The following is an 18,646-nucleotide window of genomic DNA, read 5'->3' on the forward strand; positions in this document are numbered from 1 at the left end:
CAGGATTGGCATAAAACAACAACAACAACAAAACTCAACAACACAACCTGACAGGAACTAATGACACACAAAAACATTGCCCCAACCTCAATAAAGTACTGGGTTTATGTTTTGTTTTTGTTTTTGGCTAGTCTTGGAGCTTGAACTTGGGGCCCAGGTCCTATCCCTGAGCTTTTTGCTCAAGGCTAGAACTATACCACTTGAGTCACAGCTCCATTACTGGCTTTTTTGGTGGTTAACTGGAGATAAGGATCTCACCATCATTTGTGCTCAGGTTCACTTTGAACCTCAATCTTCAGATCTCAATCTCCAGAGTGGTTAGGATTACAGGTGTGAGCCACTAGTGCCCTGCTCCAATTGATTTTTTTGACTCAGGTGCCAAAGTAGTTCAGTAGGAGAGCTTTTTAAATAGATGATGCTGGGGAGTTAATACATTCCTAAACAAACAAATAAACAAACATACCAGGACCTGAATCCTACACCTTATTTAACATAAATTAGGGGCTGGGAAGGTGGCTCAGTGGTAGAGTGCTTGCCTTGCATGCCTGAGGCCCTGGGTTCGATTCCTCAGCACTACATAAGCAAAAAGGAAAAAGCTGGAAGTGGCACTGTGGCTCAAGTGGTAGAGAGCTAGCCTTGAGCTGAAGAGCTGAGGGACAGCGTCCAGGCCCAGAGTTCAAGGCCCCATGACCGGACCCCACCCCAAAATAACATAAATTAAACACTTAAGTGTGAAACCTAAATTAGGAAAACAAAACACAGAAAAATATAAGAATACTTTCAGATAAGGTTGGGCTAAAAATTTCTTAGATTGGACACTAATGGAACAGTCCACAACAAGGAAACACTGATAAATCAGAAATCATCAAATAAAAATTCAAATGCTCAGCTCTCCTGAAGAATCTGTTATTGTAAGTACAAAAAGATAAGCTACATACGATGAAAAAAAAAATCACAAATACCGTATCTGACAGGTCTAGAAAATATAACAAACTCTGACAACACAACAGTAAAGAGAAAAGCAATAGTCGAAGAGAAACAAAAGATGTTCAAAAGGGATATGAAAAGTGTCATAGGATCGGGGGAAAAAATGGGGCAACATCATGCCTTCAAAGACACAAATCAAACCCACAATCAAACCCACATGGGGACGTCATTGCCCGCTTACTGAAGAGGATGTAGAGGCCCTGGATAGCTCGACTGCTACTGAGAGGTCAGAGATGACAACACTTTGGAGTTGCTCATTACACTCAAAATATGCAATTACTATAGCCAGCAACTGCACTGCTAGGTGTTTATCCCAGGGAAAATGAAAACGTGCGTTCACCAAAAAAAACACCTGTTACCCAAATGGTCCTAACAGCTTTATTTGTACTATCTCCCAACTGGAAAATCAGCCCAGATGTTCTTCCACAAGTAAACGGCTAAACAGATTATGGTCTGTTAGTCTCTCTCTCTCTCTCTCTCTCACACACACACACACACAGAACCAGTATACAGAAAAACACAATAAAAGTTGGATGGAAGTGCCTGAAAATTATTTGGGGAGAAATAAGCCAATCTCAAAAAGTTACATTGTGTTCACATGCTTGGCTCCCTTTATATAGCATTTTGAATGAAGGATATTTTAGGAAGAAGGACAGATGAGTGTTTAGCAGGAGGTCAGGGACCTGCTGAGGGAAATAAGTGGATGCGGTCATATCGCAGGGTATTGGAAACATTTAGTATTTTCTTTTTTCTGAGAGCAGGATTCCAACTCTTTTTTTTGTTGTTGTTGTTATTGGTCATGGGGCTTGAACTCAGGGCCTGGGTGCTGTCCCTGAGCCTCTTTGTGCTCAAGCCTAGCACTCTACCACTTTGAACTATAGCACCACTTCTTGTTTTCTGGTGGTTTATTGGAGATAAGAGTCTCATGGAGTCTCCTGCCCAGGCTGGCTTTGAACCACAATACTCAGATCCTCCTGAGTAGCTAGGATTCCAGGCGTGAGCCACTGGCACCCGGCTCTCCTTCCTTCCCCTTTACCACTCCCTCTCCTGCTCTTCACTCCAAGTAGACAACAGGGTATTTCATTACAACTCCTCATTATAAAACTGAAAACCACAGAGGTGATTCTGGAATCTCAAATGAATGCTCTGAGGGTGCCTTCCTGTCTCAAAATGCTAATAACATCGACAAAGGCAATTTTCTAAAGGGCACATACACACAAATCTCAGCATAGAGCTGCTCTCAACTTTCCATTCAGAGTTTGCGTAACGCTGTGTTTGTTATCCAGCTTCTACCTCATATTTAGATAAGAGAGAAGGGGAGAGAAATAGTGACGGAATGAGCACTCGTCTGCGGGCTGTGGACGTGAGTTTCTCTCATCAGCCTCTGCACCTCCAGACATCACCGGAAGGTTACCCAGGATGTTCATGGCGCCATTTCCGCATCAGAAGACACGTTGCACAACCAGCATGCTGCTAAAACAGGTCAAGATGCTGTCTAGGTGAGCTGGGATTGTTATAACAAAAACATCATAGACAGGGGAACTCATGTCTCATAGTTCCCGAGGCTTCGGAAGTCCAAGGTGGAGGTATGGTATGGTTCGAATCTGGGACTTGCTGCCTGGTCTGGAAATGGTCCCTTTCTTGCTCCACCTTCACATGACTGAGAGCAGAGAGAGTAAGCACCCATCCCAGAGAGTTCTTTCCTTATGACTTAATCACATCCCAGAGGTACAGCTTCCCTCACCCCAGGGTTGGATTTCAACATAGGAGGGAGGACTACCAATATTCCTTCAGCCCTCAAGAGAAACGGCTACACTGAAGCAAAAAGGTGAATTGATGAATTAAGTTTGGCCTGTTATCCTAGCTATTCAGGAGACTGAGAGCTGAGGATCACTGTTCAAAGCCAGCCAGGGCAGAAAAGTCCATGAGACTCTGATCTCCAACTAACCAACAAGCCAGAAGTAGAGCTATGGTACAAGGGGTAAAGTGTCAGCCCTAAATGAAAAAAAAGGAACTGAGAATTCCTAGTCCTAAAACTAGTGTGATAGGTGGATGGATGTATAGATTAGGTAGGTAGATAGATAGGTAGATAGATAGATAGACAGACAGATAGATAGATGATAGATAGATGGACGGACAGACAGAAAGACAGACAGACAGATAGATCAGTTCAGTAATGTTTTTCACTACTTGACTGTTGATAATTCATCATCCCTTAAAGGCTTGGCCAAGATTTTTATGTACAAATAATCTACATATGATAAAACATTTCATAGGTTATTTTATTAATATTCTTTTTCTCTCAGAGATTTCTGGAGCTTGGAAACATTTAGAAATCATAGAACCTAAGTCTCAATAAATAAAGAAAAGTGGGGCTGGGAAGGTGGCTCAGTGGTAGAGCCCTTGCCTTGCATGCATGAGGCCCTGGGTTCGATTCCTCAGCACCACATAAGCAAAAAGTAAAAAGCTGGAAGTGGCGCTGTGGCTCAAGTGGTAGAGTGCTAGCCTTGAGCTGAAGAGCTGAGGGACAGCGCCCAGGCCCAGAGTTCAGGCCCCATGACCAGACCCCCCCCCCCCAAAAAAAAAGAAAAGTGAAACAAGTGGTTTATGGGTCTATGTTGACTAAGTTAGAAAGCAAATGCTTATTTCTCTCAATAAGGGGAGGTCAAATGGGTTGTATGATTGGCTTTTATTCATGTATATATATGAGTGTGTGTGTATGTGTGCATGCGCGGGCATGCATGCATGCATGTGTGCACATGTTGCTACAAGGGTTTGAACTTAGGGTCAGGAAGCTATTTCTTAGCTTCTTCCTCAAGGCTGAAGCTCTACCACTTGAACCATAGCACCACTTCCAACTTTTCATTTATTTTCTTTTGTGATTAATTGGAGATAAGCATCTCCTAGATTTTACTGACGAGGTTGGCTTCAAACCACAGCCTTCAGATCTCAGTTTTTCTGAGTAGCTAGGATTATAGGGTGAATCACTGGCGCCCAGTGTGGTTTTTCTTCTGAAACTTTATCTTCAATGACTTTTATGTCTCAGCAAGAAAATATTTTAGGTGCAAAAACCAATTCAGGTCTTTGGCTCCCCAACTGAATGAAGTCCAGGACACAGTGTTGAGGTAGACCAGCAGGGACTCACCCGACTCCCTGAATTTGGTCTCAGCCAACCCCAGCATCCTTCCTATGAGTGAAGTCAGCCCCAAACCAAATCACATCCTCAACTCTGAGTCAGGCAGGAAGGTTCCTTTTCCTTAGTCTCCCTGGAGTCCTATTGCACTGATGACAAGTTCTGTGTCCCAGTCCCTGTCCAGCTGTTCCCAGATCCGGGCAGCATGACATAATGACAGGACACCCGCACTGTCCATTCTTTCCTCCTGGGATCTGAACACAGACCACACTTGCTCAAAGTATACCCTGAAGACTTGAACTGTCATCTTAGAATCATAAAGGGAATATAATCATATAATCAATCATAAAAGGCAGAGCCTGAGAGATCTTCTGGTTCTACTGAATCTAACAATGAGATAGAAGATGTCATGTGTGCTCTCAAAGGGATTTAAAAAAATAACAGCTTTATGAAGCTAAAATTCACATCCCATAGTCTCTCACTCAAGGAGTATCACCCCATGGTTTTCAATCTATTCATGAAGTTGTGTATCTGTCATTATCTAATTATTCATGTGTGTGTGTGTGTGTGCCTGTGTGCACATATGTGCACACACACACACTAGTCCTGGGACTTGAACTCAGGGCCTGGATACTGTCCCTCAGTTTTTGTGCTCAAGGATAGCATTCTATCACTTGAGCCACGGCTCTACTTCATCTTTTTGCTTTTCAATCAAAGATGAGAGCTTCATGGACTTTCCTGCCCTGGCCAGCTTTGAACCACAATTCTCAGATGTCAGCCTCCTGAGTAGCTATGATTAAAGGCATGAGCCACCTGCGCTCTGTGTAGTTCTTCATTTTAAGGACCTTATAAAGAAACTCATGCCTGCTCGCACTCACCATTAACCCTCCCCCACCCCCAGGAATTTCTCCAGCCCCTCACAACCATTGTCCCGAAGGATTTTCCTATCCATAGCCTTCCACAAACGTGGAATGATATAAGGAGTGGCCTTTTGTGACTGGTTCTTTCATTTACCATATTGTTTTCAACCTTCATCCATGTTGTGGTATGCTTCAGTACTCAGCATCTTTTTATGCTAAATATTGTTCTCTTGTACAAATAATGAATACACCACATTTTGTTGGTCCATTTTTCTTTTTTTCTGGTATGTGTGTGTGTGTGTGCGCACGCTGGTCCTGGGCTTGAACTCAGGACTTGTGTACTGTCCTTGAGCTTTTGTGCTCTACCACTTGAGACAGTTTCATTTCCAGGTTTTTAGTAGTTAATTGGGAGATAAAGAGTCTCATAGACTTCCCTGCCTGAGCTAGCTTTGAAATGTGATCCTCAGGTCTCAGGTTCCTGAGTAGCTAGGATTATAGGTGTAAGCCACCAGCACCTGGCCTGTTGGTTCATTTTTTTCAATGGACAAACATTTGGTTGTTTCCATATTTTGTTTATTGTGAAATAATGCTACTGTGAACATTTATATACATTTTCTTTCTTTTTTTTTTGCTGGTTGTGGGGCCTGATTCCGGGCCTGGGTGCCGTCCCTCAGCTCTTCAGCACAAGGCTAGTGCTCTACCACTTGAGCCACAGTGCCACTTCTGGCTTTTTCTGCTTATGTGGTGCTTAGGAATCGAACCCAGGGCCTCATGCATGCAAGGCAGGCACTCTACCACTGAGCCACCTTCCCAGCCCCTTATATACATTTTCAAGTGAATATGTTTATTCGTTTTTTTCTTTTGTGTCAATACTGGGGTTTGAACTGAGGGCCTTGTGCTTTTGTGTGGCTTTTTCAATCACAACTGGTACTTTACAGCTTGAGCCCTACCTTCATCCAGTATTTTGCTGGTTAATTGGAGATTAATTAATTGGCATTTTCTGCCCAGGCTGGCTCCAAACCTACAATCCCCATCTCTCAGCCTCCTGAATAGCTAGGATTACAGGTGTGAGCCACAGACCCAGATGTTTTCAATTAGTTCAGACACACCTCCCCACTCCACATACCTCAGGAAGGGAAGTCCTGGGTCATGTCATATGAAGAACTGCAAATTATCTTCCAAAGCAGCTTCAATATTTTACGTTCCCCCAGCCTGCATGAGGTCCCAGTTCCTCCATGTTCTTCCCAACATGTACTACTATTTCTTGATGAGCCGATCCTAATGGCTGTGCAGCAGCATTTTGCTGTCTGTACTTGTATTTGCCTGATGATGACAAACCATGACGCCGAACGTGTTTTCATGTACCATGTTACGTTTTCTTCAGAAAAATGTTCATTCAAATCTTGTGTGTGTGTGTGTGTGTGTGTTGGTACTAGGGCTTGAACTCAGGACCTTGGTGCTGGGTCTTAGCTTTTTCACTCAAGGCTGGCACTCTACCACCTGAGCCACAGCTCCCACAGGGGTCTAACGAAGCAGAGTCTTCAACCCACAAGCTGGCTCCAGAGGCAACTGACATGTGGTTTCTGAGTAAAAGTATGTATTTGTACAACATCTTGCCCTTGAATACCAGATCTGGGAGGAGGCTGAGACCAGCTCCCCCTGGGGTGCCAAGGCCCTAATAACATTCCTAGGTTAGGCTTGCCAGGGCCCAGGCCTGGCCCTGGTAAGCACTTCCATTTGTGACCTGGGCCTTTGCTAAAGAGGAGATAATGGACAGAGTGGGGGGTGGCGGGAGGGAGAGAAGAGAATGGGTCTTCTGAGGACAAGGGGGCAAACGGCAGGGTACAGCTCATCTTTGGACTTCCATGTGTCTGACCTTCCCATCCCCCCAGAATAATGACCTTGTGATTCTAAATGGCCCCCACTTCTGGCAATAGTACAGTTATATCATCTCTATGAAAACACCTTGTGAGCGGTGTTTTCTTTACTGCAGGTAAAGAAATGCTGATGTCAACTCTGCAGTGTGTTTGGTTGACTTTTCCCCCCTATTCTGTCTTGAAAATTCTACCTTGCCATGCCCGTCACGACCTCAAAACGTTATCTTCTCAAAATACAGAGCTGCTTCACCTCAGAGTAGTTCCCACGTGGATGAGAACTTGCCACATGAGATGCAGGGGATTATTATATGATCACATTCAAAAGAAGGGCCTCTTTTTTTTTTGGCAATTGTGGGGTTTGAACTCAGGGCCTAGGCACTGTCCTTGAGCCTTTTAGTACTCAAGGCTAGCACTCTGCCACTTGAGCCACAGTGCCACTTCCAGTTTTTGAGTGGTTCGTTGGAGATAAGAGTCTCATGGGGACTTTTCTGCCCTGGCTGACTTCAAATCAAACCATGATCCTCAGATCTCAGCTTCCTGAGTAGCTAGGATTACAGGCATGAACTACCAGTGCCAGGCTCAAAGGCACACTCTCAACATCAACTTGGAAGACAGGAAACATACACTTTGATGTAAATACAGCTTTAAGCATTCCCCCCCCACCCTCCTTCTTTCAGTGATCTGACACTTTCTCCTTTACAAAAATAGCGGCGTATTAATTCCCTGTGAAATCTCCTTTGGAAAGTTGCGTTTACGTCTGACATGACTATCCTCATGTCACCTGGTCCTGTGCCCCCTCCCATACCCCCACATTCTTGTTCCTTCTGGCAACACACACCTAAACTCCAACACATTTCCCCCCCCCCCTCACAAATTTAGCATCAGCTGAAGTCATTAACTATATTTAGGGCTTGTCTTCATCCCTTCTGAAATATAAAGGATGGCTGCAGTAATGGGCGTGTTTTATGGATGAAGAAGACAAGGTCTATTTTATATTTATTTTATTTTGTCAGCTGTGGGACTTGAACTCTGGGCTTGGGCGCTGTCCCTAAGCACTTCAGCTCAAGGCAAGTGCTCTATCCCTTGAGCTACAGCGCCACTTCTGGCTTTCTGGTGGTTCATTGGAGATAAGACTTTCCTGCCCAGGCTGGCTTTGAACCTCGATCCTCAGATCTCAGCCTCCTGAGTAGCTAGGATTACAGGCGTGAGCCACAGACCCCAGAGTTAAGGTCCATTTTTGATGGGTTCATTGAAGTACATCATCTCTGTGTCTGAACACAGGGTGGACAGAGGCAGGGTATAATGAAAAGTCTACATTGATTGCCAAGCGGGCTGCATTCTTCATTTTATTATGGGAGCTCCCCACACAGTATGTCATGTGGAATGTGTGTGGGATCTTATTTACTATTTTACAAAAGCTCTCCTTCGTGTGGATGTGTGCAGAGGGGGAGGGGGCAGGCCGTTTTTATGGAAGTCAAATGTCACTTCAGAAAAGAATGCTCTGGAATGTCTGAAAAGCATTCCGAAGTCGTTCATCTCTTGGAAAAGATCACTTGCCTTTCACAGCCACAAAGGGTAAGGTATAGTTAATTAAAATTAAAAAAGAAAAGACTTTTTGGCTGGAGACAAAGTTGTCAGGAATCGTGTAAGGGATGAACCAACTCAGCCTAGAGTTTACCACAGTCAGAGAGCAGCAGGAAAATGAGAAGGAAGATTTCCCAGGTACACAAGGACTCCGGAGAGCCAACGTCAGTGCCTCTGAATTCTCAGAAGAGGGAGAGTACACTTGACCTAATTACAAGAAATCATAAGAGGCAGGCACAGGTGGCTCACACCTGTAATCCTAGCTACTCAGAGGCTGAGATCCGAGGATCAAAGTCAAAGCCAGCTTCCAGCAGTAATGTCTGAGAGACTCTTATCTCCAATAAACCACCAGAAAATGGGAAGTGACTCAAGGCAGTAGGCACTAGTGTTGAGTGGAATAGTTCAGGGACAGCTGCCCAGGCCCCAAGTTCAAGCTCCCCAACTGCAAAAAAATAAGAGAGCGAGGAAAAGGAGGAGGAGGAGGAAGAGAAGAAGAAGAAGAGAAGAGGAGGAAGAGGAGGAGGAGGAAGAGGAGGAGGAGGAGAAGATGACGATGAAGAAAGTGAGCATTCTTTGTCTTAGTTCACATGTTACACGTGGGCTTCTGCCTGGGTAAGTATGTTGTCCCTTTGCTACTCTGTGGGGGTGCTTTCTCAGCTCACCATTATCTTTCCATGGGCCCCTGGGGTGTAGGTACTCTCTTGAAAACCATTTCAGTATGTAAAAAATGTGTTTTAAAAAGAATCAAGGGAGGAGTAGAGCAGTAGCTCCTAATTATCTCCCTTTGCCATTTTTCCAGGCATTAAAAACAAAACCAAAACTGGTCAGTGAGGAGATTACAAATTTTGCTCAGAGGACAGTTAAAGGTTGAAAAGAAAATACAAAATTAGGAGTTGTCTTCCTGCCTTTGGCACTGTGATTTGAGATAAAATGGACTGGTAACCTTTAATTCTGTCTGCATATATCTAAGAGTCAGGGTAGGCAAAACTTAAGCTTGCCAATAAAGAGTAGTACACAACGTTAATGGAAGGGAAGAAAGAGAAGGAAAAGAGAGATCAAGAGAAGGAAGCAGCTAGCTTGTGCCTGACCCTGGTACCCATTATGAGAAAATGAAGCCTCAAAGCCCAATTTTAACTTTTTTCAATGATCCTTTAAAGACTGGTTCTGGAAACATAAAAGAAATATTTTGCTAATCAAGTAAGAAACTCCCATATTAAAACAGGGCAGGAAATGAACAAGACTCGCAGAAGGATCATAATAAAGAAATGAAAATATGGAAGGGAATTGAATTTACAACAAAGCTATGCAGTAAAGGTATCTGATTATAAAGCTTAGCTTTTCATTTATTGATTGTTCCATAAATGTGTTTAAGGAAACTCGGTAATCATCTGGGAAAAATAAGCAATGCTTTATTCTTGTCTCCTTCCATAGGCCCAAATGAATTTCAGATGGATGAAAAATTTCAAATATAAAGATAAAGCCGTAAGAGAAAGGCAAGAGTGATCAGTGACCAGGCTAAATAATCTCAAAGATTAATGAGTTTTTACACAGGAACACAATAAAAAGGGGAAAAAAGTTTTCTTTTCTTTTCTTTTGCCAATACTAGAGCTTTTGAAGACAGGGTCTGGACACTGTCAACTTTTTTTTGCTCAAAGTGTGGTGCTCTACCACTCGAACCACAACTCCACTTCTTGCTTCTTGTTGGTTAATTGGAGATAAAGAGTCTCACAGATTTTCCTGCCCAGGCTGGCTTTGAACCGCAATCCTCAGTTCTAAGCCTTCTGAGTAGCCAAGATTATAGGCATGAGCTAGCAGCACCTGGCTTAAAAATCTACTTTATAAGCATCAAGGAGTTGTATAAAGGAATTTCATTTGACCTGTCAAAATATGGTGTACCTTGATCACCCCATTTATCACTCTTCCTCCTCTCCCTTGCCCCCTTCCTAAACCAATCTTAACAAGCTTCACTGCTCTATTTTATTTATATTATTATTATTATTGGGGGGGGGGGGGGAATCATGTAGCTTGAGTGCAGAGCCTGGACACTGTTCCTGAGCTTTCGTACTCAAGGCTAGTGCTCTACCACTTTAACCACAGCACCATTTCTAGATTTGTAGTAGTTAATTGGAGATAAGAGTTTCATGGACTTTCCTGCCCAAAGCTGGCTTTGAACCATGATCCTCAGATCTCAGGCTCTTGTGTAGCTAGGATTACAGGCGTGACCACTGATACCTAGCTTCACTGTTGTATTTTCACACGTCTACATAAAGTACTTTGACCTTGTTCTCCCTCCTTCATCCTCTCTGCCCTTCCCCCTCCCACTAGTACCTATACCGAAGTCACATTCCTGACTTTTTTTTTTTGCCCTCAAGGGGCTTGAGTCCATGGGCTCCTTTTGTTCAAGGCTAGAGTTCTACCACTTGAGCCACAGTGCCACTTCTGGCTTTTTTCTGCTTATGTGGTGCTGAGGAATTGAACCCAGGGCCTCATGCATGTGAGGCAAGCACTCTACCACTGAGCCACCTTCCCAGCCCTCTGACAATTATTTTTGTTAAGGCATGTTAATTGCTCAAAGCGGGGTCTCATGTGGGATTTTACCCATGCACTACAATACTTGAATTGGATCAACCACCTCATCTCTTTGTTTTCCCCAACCTGCTCCTCCAGAAGGAACAACTGCCACAGCTTCCTCCTTCATTGATCGAGGTGCTGTCCATTTAATCCATCACACCAGATGATACTCTGAGAAGGACCTAGGGAAACTCAAAGAGAGGCAGCCAGTTGAAGGGGAAGCGCGCTGGAGATGTAACATCTTCGGTGGATTTGGCAATGCTCGTCAAACTCTAGGAAACGTGTATCTCAGCAATTCTTGGGCCACAAAGAATGCACCACACACACTCCCATGGCCTGAGGTTCGTTTGAAGGTCAAGGTTGCAGAAGAAGGACTGTGATCCTCCCTTTTTTTGCCCCAGAGTCAAGTTCAACTCCAGGACTGGCTGATAAAGCTCGAGGGGACACAAGACCCACAGCAAAGGCCAAATCAGACATTCTATGCCAGGCAAAAGTTTCCCTGCAGCCCTCCTCCCCTCCCCACTCCAGAACCTGAATGACATTCTTTCCATTTAATAATGTAATGTAATTTCTCCCAGAGCAGGCCCTCAAAATAACCTTTGTGGGATCAATGAACAAATGAGATAAAAACTAGTCAACAAGAGGCTCAAATGAGAGACAAGACTGGCATTTTCACAAAGGTAAAAGGTTTAAAAAAAAAAAAAAGGAGGAGAAAGATAGAAAATTTTGGAGCTAAGTATCTGATTCAAGTGATAGAGTACTTGTCTAGCAAATATGAGGCCCTGAGTTCAAACCCCAGTACCTAGAGAAAGAGAGAGAACTTTTGAGTTGTTTTCTTATTTATTTTGTGCTAGTACTAGATCTTGAACTCAAAGCCTAGATGTTGTCCCTCAGCTTTATATCCACCCACTCATGGTGCTCTACCCATTGAGCCATACTTCCTCTTCCATTTTTTTTTTTTTTTTTTGAGGGGAGATTAATTGGAAATAAGTGTCTCATAGACTTTCCTACCCAGGCTGGCTTAGAACTGTGATCCTCAGACTTTAGGATTACAGACATAGGCCACTGGTGCCTGGCTTTGGAGTAGTTTTCTAAAACACGTAAGGTTAGTTCTATGTGAAAACTATTTTGAAGTATGTAAAATTACCTTGTTGTACCGAGCAGTGGAAATGAATCTCACCCATGTAGCAAGATGGGTTAGATTAGATGAAACTCAAGCCTCTTAAGCTTGGGGAGACTGGCTTGTTAAATAACCATGTTCCTGTAAACAGGCCGGCTAGATTTATTGTACCCCTGGGAAAGGTTCTGGAATGAACACAGAAAATGCTTCTGTTGATTAGCCTTTTTCGCTTGGGGCTGAGTTCTGACCTAAAAGGGAAAGCCTGCCCTCTGGATTTTATATAACCAGCCCTTATCAATTCCTGTCAGGAGAGCTGTCCCTAGCAGGGCTGGTAGTCTGGCTAATGGGGGGGGGGGGGGGGGGGGAGGTGCTTCAGCAGAATGGCAGGCCCGCAGGGAGAGATTTGAAATGCAAGGCAAATGCAAAGAGGACACGGGAAATGAATAAAGCTGGCAAGCCGATTGACTCATAGATTCAGACAAAGAGAGGAAGCCGAGTCTGTATATGTGTGGTGGCATGGCCAAGGTCACCTGGGAACTGGTGGGCAGCTCCCCGTCCTGCAGCTACCCCCTCAGGGCTGGCTGGGCGCATGCCCAGAAGCAAAGCTCTGGGTACACTGAGTATCCCTGCTGGACAAAGGGAGGGTGACACATTCCTGCAAAGAGGACACAGGACACTCAACTAGAGCTGCTAACAGAAGCGCCTGTCAGCACTCAGGGCTCACTTACCCAGCTTCTGGGATACCTGCCATGCAGTCCTAACCGGGAAACAGGAAATGAGCGCAAAGACGAGAGAACGCACACATGGCGAGAAGGCGGGCAGCTAGAGGCTCGCTCCTGTAAATCCTAGCTACTCAGCAGGCTGAAATCTGACGATCGAGGTTCCAAGCTAGCCCCAGCAGACAAATCAAAAGCTCTTTATTTCCAATCTACCAGAAAAAAAGGAGAAACCCAAGCTGGAGGCATGATTCATATGGTAGAGGCACCAGCTGTGGTGGGGAGGGGGGTCAAGTTGTAAGCTAAGCAAGAGCTTAAGTTCAAGCCCCAGTACCAACATCCTTTCCTTGGAGACACCCAAAGCAAAGGTGTGCGACCTCTCTGAACCTTGATCATAGTAAGACACCAGGCGGGTCTATCCTATGCCTCTTGGGAAAAGTCAAATGCCAGCGGAGTTTCTATGAGGCCGCATGAGCTGGTCACATGGGACTAACACCCGCTGGCCCAGAAACCCTGAAGGAAGCTTTGGCATACGCAAGAGGTGGCCATCTTGGATGTACCAGTTAAGTCTACCTGTAAGCTCAGCCCAAGAATCTGCCTAGAAGCCCTTGAGATTCCTTAAATAAGACCCACAGCATCCCAGACCCAAGAGAGATAATAATAACCCACAAAACTGGAGCCACTGGTGGGCCAAACAGACTTACGATAAGACATAAAGGGCAGAAAGGAAACAATGTTGGCCGGGCGCTGGTGGCTCATGCCTGCCATCCTACATACTCAGGAGGCTGAGATCTGAGGATCGAGGTTCAAAGCCAGCCTGGGCAGGAAAGCCTGTGAAACTCTTATCTCCAATAAAACCAAGAGAAAAACCGGAAGTGGCGCTGTGGCTCAAGGGGTAGAGCACTAGCCTTGAGCTGAAGAGCTGAGGGACAGCGCCCAGGCCCAGAGTTCAAGCCCCATAACCAACAGAAAGAAAAAAAAAAGGAAACAACGTGAATAAGCAATCCGGGAGCCATTATTATGCTCAAGTACGCCATGGCTGTTGGGATGGAAGGCCTTAGAAGTTCTTATACATTTTCAGGGATATTTTGAAAGCAGACAGAACAGGGAGCAGGCTGCACAGCCATAGGAAGGCAAGCCAGGGATTGGTTAGGGTCAGGGCCAAGGTGAGCCTAACTGGCTGAGGAAGAAGCAGGGAAAAAACAGGGACCACAGGAGTCTCAGCTGGAGCGTTTAGTGATATTTAATTTTCAATCTGAAACACAGGTAGCTGCAATTGTTGTTTCTTTTTAGAAATACCACAATGTTTCTGGGGCGGTGGGGAAGGTAGGGAGGTGTTGATACCGCAAGCAGACATGTGGATCTAATTGTGTTCTCCTAGATTAGGTGGCACCTCCTTTGATTCTGTACTTTGCTTCGATTTAAGTCTTATTGTATTTCAATCAGATGATCATGAGGAGCCTGAAGCTCAAATTCAAAACTTAAAAATAATAAAACAGAGATGAAAGCACAGCTTGAACGGAAGATCAAGAGAAACAAACACAACAGTACAAGGATACTATAACAAGAATGTAATTTAGATACTGCAGAGAGCAGATACCTCCCAGTAGTCCACCCGTCTCCCCTGCCTGGGGGCCCTTTGCTAACCCAGAGGTCTTAGAGCTTTAGACCTCTTCAAGATGTGAGATTTGGAGAACTGTCTTGAAATAGTTTATCTAGAAGGAAAAATAGCTCTTGGCTCTCGGTGGTCATTCAGGTTCAAGGTTAGAGAAGAAGCAGAGGAGTGTGGGAGAGTTAGGAGAAAGGAGTGTGTGCAAGCCGTGCCTGGGGCCTTTGCACACAGCCCCAGTCTTCACCCACCCCTGCAGGGCTGGGTCTCCTTCTCATAACTTGATATCTCTCCTAGAAAAAGCCACAGCACAGAAATGAGGTCCAGGCAACTTGTCTACTCAAATCTCTAAGGAGATTTTCACTGGGGGCTCCACTTTTTTTGTTTGTTTATTTTGGTGCCAGTCCTAGGGCTTGAACTCAGGCCTTGGGTGCTTTCCCTAAGCTTTTCTGCACAGTATCACTTGAGCCACGGCTCTACCTCGTGTGTGTGTGTGTGTGTGTGTGTGTGTGTGTATGTGTGTGTGTGTGTGTGTGTGTGTGTGTGTGTGTGTGTGTGTGTGTGTGTGCGCATGCGCGTGCACACGCATACGCTTCATTGGAGGTAAGAGTCTCATGGACTTTCCTGCCCAGGCTGGCTTAGAACTTGCAGTCCTCAGATCTCAACCTCCTGAGAAGCTAGGATTACAGGTGTGAGCCACTGGCTGGCAGAGTTCCACATTCTTTAGCTACACATGGGACAAAGGCCCAGCCCCTTTCTTCTCATGGGGACAGAACAAACACACAAGCACACAGTCATTTCCGCAGAGAAAGTCATTTTTGAGATTCCAAGCTACATTTCAGATGTGTCTCATAAGAGAAACGGGATTCCAGCTAGTGGGACAAAACTGCCAAGTGTGGGTAGCCCACAGTGGACAGCTCGGGCCTGCCGTGGGTGGGGGGTGTAGTGTTCTGGAAGAGCATCAGAGCCTGGAGCACTCTGAGCATTCTAAGCATTTTTTTTTTTTTTTTTTTGCCGGTCATGGGGCCTGAACTCTGGGTCTGGGCGCTGTCCCTCAGCTCTTCAGCTCAAGGCTAGCGCTCTACCACTGGAGCCACAGCGCCACTTCCGGCTTTTTCTGTTTATGTGGTGCTGAGGAATGGAACCCAGGGCCTCATGCTTGCAAGGCATGCACTCAACCGCTGAGCTACCTTCCCAGCCCCTCTAAGCATTTTTTTTAAGTGTCTATTTGGGAAACTATTTCTTGTTATAAAGAGCAATTCACTGCTTGTATTTTGCCAAACCTAGAAACACTTGTGAGAGACTGTATCATTTCAGGTTTTAAGAACTTCATTTTGGGGCTGGGAAGGTAGCTGAATGGTAGAGTGCTGGCTTCGCATGCATGAGGCCCTGGGTTCAATTCCTTAGTACCCCATAAGCAGAAAAAGCCAGAAGTGGTGCTGTGGCTCAAGTGGTAGAGCGCTAGCCTTGAGCTGAAGAGCTGAGGGACAGCACCCAGGCCCAGAGTGCAGGCCCCATGACTTACACCAAAACAAAACTTCATTTTGGCCATGTGCTGGAGGAGTACACCTGTAATCCTAGCTGCTCGGGGAGGTTGAGTTCCGAGGATCAAAGAAGACAGCGTGAGCAGGAAAAGTCTGGGAGATTCTTATCTCCAATGAACCAGCAAAAAAGCTGGAAATGGAGCGGTAGCTGGAAAGTCAGATAGACTGCTAGTATTGAAGGGAAAAAAGCTGAGAGCCCAGGCTCTGAGTCCAAACCCTAATACCAGCACACAAATCAAAAAGAAAAGAGGAGAAAGCGAACAGAGAAAGAAAAGTGTTTGTTCTTCTTCCATCTCCTCCTTCTCTCCCCACCCGTATACTGCCCACAGGGAATTTCTTGGTTGCAATTTGGCATTTGGGCCAAGATGTTGTTTGTTCCATGTTCTTTTATGGTGGTTTCTGCCACACTAAATAGCAGTTTGGGCTGTGGGGTCACGTAAGTAAAAATGTGGGTCCATTCTAGGGCAACGGGGTGGGGGGGGGGGGGAAGAGGGAGAGCTGTGGCACCAAAGCTGCCATCTTCTCTGAGAAGGAGATTTGGGGAGGGAGGGATGACAGGAAGGGGACCAGCACCCCCCTGCTGTGGGCTGTGGGCTGTGGGAGGCCATCAGAGGCTGGCTGGTTGCAACTTAGTCCCCTCAGCAGTGGGAGAGGAGGAAGAACCACCCGGGGAAGCATCAAACACATGAGACCAGCCCCCTCCATCGGACTGCAGTCAGAGACAATGGCCTGGTTACAATGAAGAATCCACCCTATTATGAAATAGAAGAAACCTCAGCAAGTTGTTTGTTGTCTATGTTCTCCGGGCGGATGAAAGAGAACGACAATGAATAAGGCTGGTCATCAAAATCAGGCTGGTGAAATCTCTAAGTCGAGTGAAAATGAATTAAACCATCATTTTAAGCACATTTAGGACTTTTTTTTTGGCCAGTCCTGGGGCTTGAACTTGAGTCCAGGGCACCCGCCCTGAGCCTCTTTGTCCTCAAGGCTAGGGCTCTAGCACTTGAGCTACAGCACCACGTTTGGCTTTTTTGAGTAGCTTATTGGAGGTAAGAGTCTCTGGACTTCCCTGCCTGGGCTGGCTTACAAACCACGATCCTCAGATCTCAGCCTCCTGAGTAGCTAGGATTACAGGTGTGAGCCACCAGTGCCTGGCACATTTCAGGTTTTTAATGTTGTTTCCAAGCTTCTTGATTGTGAGCTATGGAGACAAAGACAAATTTATGTGGGGACACACACACACACACGTCACATAAAAAACCCTGTTGAAAGCAGGGAGCCAATGGCTCACGCCTGTAATCCTAGCTACTCAAGAGGCTGAGATCTGAGGAAGTTGGTTCAAAGCCAGCCCAAGCAAGAAAGTTTGGAGAGACTCTTATCTCCAAATAATCACCAGAAAACCGGAAGTGGCGAAGTGGCTCAAGAGGTAGAGTGCTTGCCTTGAGCTGAAAAGCTGATGGACGGCACCTCGGCCCAGAGTTCAAGCCCCACGACCGACAAAAAATAAATAAATAAATAAAAATAAAAAACTCTGTCGAATTGACTTCCCAAAGCCAGACCAGTAGGATAAATATAGAATAACCACCAATGAACCATACCAGCTAAAATGATTTTTAAAGGGTGCTAGATTTTCATTCACATAGGAAGGCAGGTTTGTCTCAAACAACCTTCCCTATGGCTGGCACTGTAGTAAGAAAAAGCAGACTTGGATAGAAGGATAAGATACATTAAAGAGGATTTCTGAAGTTCATACCTGGAATTCTAGCTACTCTAGCTGAGATCCAGAGGACCAATGTTCAAAGCCAACCTAGGCAGAAAAGTCCTCCAGACTCCAGCTCTATTTGGAGCAAAAAAAAAAAAAAAAAACAGGCTGAGGGTGTGGCTCAAATGGCAGAGCACCAGCCATGAGCAGGCAAGCCAAGCAAGCACAGAGCCTTACATTCAAACCCTAGAACAACAACAACAACAAAAGATTACTTATTTTAAATGCAGGGCTGGTTCACAAACACCCATACCCATCAGCCAGTCACCTTGGAGTTTCTCAGACAAAATGCTAAAGCCAAGTCCGGCAACTCACTAGAGGCTTCCAGCAAAACCTTCCACTCGGTCCTCCTAAGTGTGGGGCCCTAGCAGCACCTGCAGACTGGAGGCTGTCGATCTCCAATCTATTCTCAACCAATGCCTGAGGGACTTTTTAAAGTGATTTTACCCTTGTTTGTATCCATTGGGGATTTTCTTCTACTGGAGAACTTTGTTGCCATTGGGAAAGGCAATTTACCAGCCCTGATTATCTTCAACTCTTAAGAGTTCCCTTTGCCACCTGCTAGCTCAATTCCTAAGCCAATTAGCTGGGCAAGTGAAGCTTTGAGAACTAACTTCTCTTCAGGTGCTATGTTCAAGAAAGGCCGTGCAATCTGCAATGTGGGTTTTGTTCTTCCTAAGAACTGGAGATGAGTGTCCCCATCTTCCCTGCGGATGGCATCTTCAGTGACCCAATGTGACTGTGACTTAAGTCAAAACTCTGTAACATCAGATATACAGAGGGGAAAAAAACCCCACCATATTTCACATGTTGCTCCCATAAGGCCGGTGACAACCGCACTGAACAGTACAGAAAGTTCCAGAGAGCAGCGTTGCTCTCCTTA

Source organism: Dipodomys spectabilis, unplaced genomic scaffold (genome assembly GCF_019054845.1).
Source record: "Dipodomys spectabilis isolate Male_0828 unplaced genomic scaffold, ASM1905484v1 ptg000233l, whole genome shotgun sequence".
Classification (NCBI taxonomy): domain Eukaryota; kingdom Metazoa; phylum Chordata; class Mammalia; order Rodentia; family Heteromyidae; genus Dipodomys; species Dipodomys spectabilis.